The sequence below is a fragment of the Nematolebias whitei genome, chromosome 2, assembly GCF_014905685.2.
Source record: "Nematolebias whitei isolate Nwh7 chromosome 2, NemWhi1, whole genome shotgun sequence".
Taxonomy (NCBI): domain Eukaryota; kingdom Metazoa; phylum Chordata; class Actinopteri; order Cyprinodontiformes; family Rivulidae; genus Nematolebias; species Nematolebias whitei.
This window is the reverse complement of record NC_056499.1, coordinates 22,244,865-22,249,626: the sequence shown is the minus strand read 5'-3', so window position 1 is coordinate 22,249,626 and position 4,762 is coordinate 22,244,865.

Genomic DNA, 4,762 nt, shown 5'->3' with positions numbered 1-4,762 from the left:
CTACAATCCTGCCTTTCCATACCCTGAGTGGTCATCTCCTAATAGTGGAATATCCGTTTGCAGCCTCAGGACGCAAGCCAACACCACAACAGCTTGTCTCCCCTCGTACATCCAAATATTTCCAGATCTTTGGCTGTCAACATGAGATCCAGCCTCGTCGCGTTTTGCTCTGTGTGAAACAACAGCATCGCATCACACGCGCTCCCGCTGTGCGGCGTGAAGCAGAGCGACATGAGGGAAGGTGAGAACCAGAGCAGGTGGACTCGCCAGTGTCCGCAGCAGACTGGGATTTCTGTTTATTTATGTGTTGGATCAACAGCAACAAATGGTCCGAATGACCACCCCTTGATTTGTTGTATTTCTCAGGTCCAGACGATGCCATCCATCCGCATCATCCTCACACAACATTTCATTAATTCACGCGCAGGGGCCACGGGGAGGGGGGAGGAGGGGAGGGAAGCAACAAGAAGGCAAAGGACAGAAGTCGAACACTTACAGATCCACACACACACACACACCATGCAAACAGCGCCCAAAATGGTGTGTGTGTGTGTGTGGATGTGGGGTGGGGGTTGGGGGGAGGGGGTGCTGCGCCGCCGCACATACCTGCCTTGTGTCAAACCTTGGAGCAGGACGCCGTGAGCCAAGCGAGCCGTGTGGAACCGATTCCCCGGGTTCAGCGAATGGTCGGTGCTGTAGGAGAGCAGGGATGCTGGGGAAGGAAGGGGACGGGGAGGGAGGGGTGGAGAGAGCGGCTCGGTGCGCAGCTGGCTGCTAATACCAGAGCTCACAGCATCTCCGCGCGTCCGTCAGACATCACATCCCAAAGCGCGCACATCTCTGCCTCCCCCCCCTTCATGTCACCGACGACGCTGTATAACCCCCAGTTATGTGGGTCCTCGTTTGAAAGCCGCAAGCTCCTTGGTTTTATTTGCCTCCCTTTCCCACACACACACATTTACACACACACACACACACGCTTGTCTTAGACAGCACAGAGTGTCCTGGTGCTGCTCTGGAGGCAGACAGCGCTGGTTCTGCTCCTGGCTGCCCAGACTGAGGCTCTGCTCCCCGGCTGGAGCATCAGACCGTCCCCCTGTATCTCACTCCCCCCTCTCTCTCCCCTCTTCCTCTCCCTCTCTCTCTCTTTTTGTCATCCTCCAACTGTGTGTGCGCGTGCGCGTGCTCACTGAACCGGTCTAAGAAATTGAGTCCATATAAACACACACACACACACACACTAACGAGATGCCTTGAGTGTCATGGATTCAACAGAAATGGAGGGAATTTGGATTTTTTTTGTTTTTTTTTACTTTTATCAGGGCGCATGCGCAGAACGGCTAGTGCGTAATTCCCTCAAACTAAGACTAAATTTCATGTTCCAATAGAAACCTTAAAGTGATGATGTAATATGTTAATAAGCCACGAAGAGCAGCTACACACACTTTGTGACTCTGTGAGGCGACGGAGGGAGTTGCTGTCATTTTTTTCGTCAGGAGTTGCGCAAGAATCGCGTACACGCGCTCTGCTCTGGCGCGCGCATTTACGGGCATGCCATACTTACATTTGTGTTGTCAATCACACACACACACACACATACACACACACTCACGCACGCACGCACAGTGATGTCTGATCCAACACAGAGAAGTAGGCTCACACAAGTTCATCCTTTTCTACAAAACACACACATCATTTAATAACGTCTCCCAGTGGACATGTCGCCATACATGACTGCTCCTAAATATCTCATGCGTATTCTCTCCTGGATTGAAAACTACAGCGTGCCTGGGATTCAAAGCCATTTGGGAGCAAAATGGCACCGAACGTGAAAAGATAAAAGACGCAAATTTTGCGTAATTGCTCCAATTCGTCCTCAGAAACGTCATTTCTCTGTTTGTGAGTTTAATTGCACGATGCAAACTGACTCTGGCAAATGAAGACACAGCAGGTGTGTGTCACATGATGGACCACATCTTTACCCTGGCTCCCTCTTGGTGTTGGTTTCGATTAAACATTATGATTAAATTCCATTTTTCTGTGCTATGAGTGCGTGCGTGTTGGTGAAAGAGCCCCTCCTGCAGCTCTTATATGTGTCAAGCCTTCCTCCAACAGTCACTAATTGTCTGGCCTCCAAGCGAAATCCCGTTCCTCTCTCTGCCCTCCACTACTTCTGTATGAGAGGCTGTGGATGTATGGAGATGCGCGCGGGTGTAGAGGTGGGCGCAGTCTGGCATGGCTCCTCCTCGCCCCCTGCTGGTGATCAACAGCCACTGAAGTGTTTTGTGTTTGGTTTTGCTTTTTTATTTATTTATTTATTTATTTTTTTGGAGCCTCAGCTGTCGAGAGCCAGTCTGACCCAAATGATCCCCGCCAATTAAGTGGCACGCGCCTCGTATTCAAACGCAGAAAGCAGAGCGAATGGTGATTTATTTGAACATTTAACACGGTTCAGTTCCAAGCTAATCACATCTAAAGCAAGCTGAATCAGCAAATTAGTTGGGTCTGTTTGCGATGCTTTTTTAAATCACACATCTGTGTTTTTCATTTAAAATGTATAAACACACACACACGCACACAAACACGCACAACCAAATAATTATGCGTTTCTCTCTTCTTTTCTTTTTTTTCCCATGTGTCAGTGTCACGCCTCTCTTTCCTGTCAGCATTTTGACATCCAGCTGCTGAATTTCACTCTCATGCATTCAGAATCACTTCTTTTGTTCTCCAACCAAAAACACAAAACCAAGTTTCCCAAGGTTCTCTCCATCTGTTGGACAGTCTCCGACTGTCGGAGTCAGCCTCCCCACCATCACAGACATCTACACCTCCAGATGCAGGAAGAGGGCCACCTGCATCATGAAGGACCCCACTCACCCAGCACACACTTTTTGCCCCGCTCCCCTCAGGAAGGAGGTTGAGGAGCATTAAGTGCAGAACCACTAGATTGAGGAACAGCTTCTACCCTGAGGCTGTTGGACTCATGAATTTCTAATCAGGATAATCACTGTGGAAAAAAAAAAATCACTGTAATGCCACTTTAATTGGTGATATGTGACTTAACTGTGCTGCTGATTACCCATGCTGCTGATCTCATTCTGCTGATTATCGCATGCTGCTGTCTTAATTCATACCCATCTGCTCACCGTAGACTCATGTTCAGGCTGCTGTTTTTTCGCTGTATTAGTGTTTAGCGTATTTCTTAGATTTGTTAGTGTAACATTTGGAGTTCATATCTTAGAGTATATGTTAGATCCTTATTTACTGTTTCTTTTTACACTTTATATTTTTGCTATTTTTGGGGTGTAACTGGGACCCTGTGTACATAATTTTGTTCCACCTCATATATCACATGTATGAAACAACAATAAAGTTGGCTTGAAATTGATCTCATCCCTCCCCCCACACACACTCTCTCCTGTTAGTCACGGAACTGTTTTTTAAAAGCCCCCCCTGCACCTTTATCCTCATAAGGAACATTTCAACATTTTTTTTTATTATTTTTACAATCATCTCTTGCATTTCTACCCACAGGTCTGAGGGGCAGCAGGTAGATTAGGCAAATGGAGGAAGGCTCTGACGTGTGTTGCTCCTCCTCAGGTTTACTTTGCTGAGTGTTATAACCACCCCTGGGCATATAGCAACTTGGAAGTGATATGAACAGAAGGCGCGTCACGGCCATATTAGTTTGTAAATATTTAAACTTCCAGATGGATGGCAATAATTATTTTTATTGTTTGCAAACACATTTAAATTTGATCAATAATTCAGCCTTTGCACCGACACATTTGTTTACCGGTGTCTGTGGCAGAGAGAGAGGAGAGAGAAGAGGGCGCTTCTGTTGGCAAAACAAAGCAATAAACTTAACTAGTTCCTGGGGACGTCTAATGCACATATATGGAATTAGTTCAGATTTGTTGTATGTGTAATGTGTAGCACTGACAGACTTTTATTGAGTAAAGCTGACACAATGGTAGGTCAGTTCTCCAAGAGCTCACATTTTCCCATGGTTCAGTGACCTTTTAATGGTTACATCAGACACCATGTGCACAAATAATTCAGTTCATTTATATAGCTCCAAGTCACAAATCATACACAGATCATAAAATGCCAATTAGTAAAAGTTTATATCTAAGGAAGCCATCAGATTGTGTTAAATCTCCACTTATCCCATCCTGAGCTCTCAGGTGACAGCAGAAAGGAAAGACTCCCTTTTGACAGGAAGAAACATCCAGCAGGATCAGGCTCAATCTGGTCTGACTGGATATAATATAAATATCTTCATTACCTTTTCTGGCATTTCCAGTATTCAAGGTCAGAATTCCACCCTCGTGTTTTTGTTCTTTACATCTGCTTTTCTTTGACTTTTTTGTACAAACATAACTCTAAATTAGTTTTATTGGTATTTTACGTTGTATAGAAAAATGTCCTCACCATGATATGTTGCCAGATATCTGAATGACTGCAGAGCACGGCTGAAACAGGTAGACAGGAACACAAACGTATTTCAATAAAACTGAACTGAACTGGTGAGATATTTAGAAAGAACTAATACACTATTTGTTAAATCTAAATTATTAAAGTTCATTGACTAAGTGAGACTACAGACAGCTCTAGTTCTTTACAAAGCCAAAAATAAGCAATTACCGGAAAACACTCGAAACCTGTTTAAGACTAAGGAGCAAATTTATAAGTTAAGGGGGAATCCATGTTTAAAATTTGCAAATTCAGAACTACTAAAGAACTTCTGTGTATCAGTAGG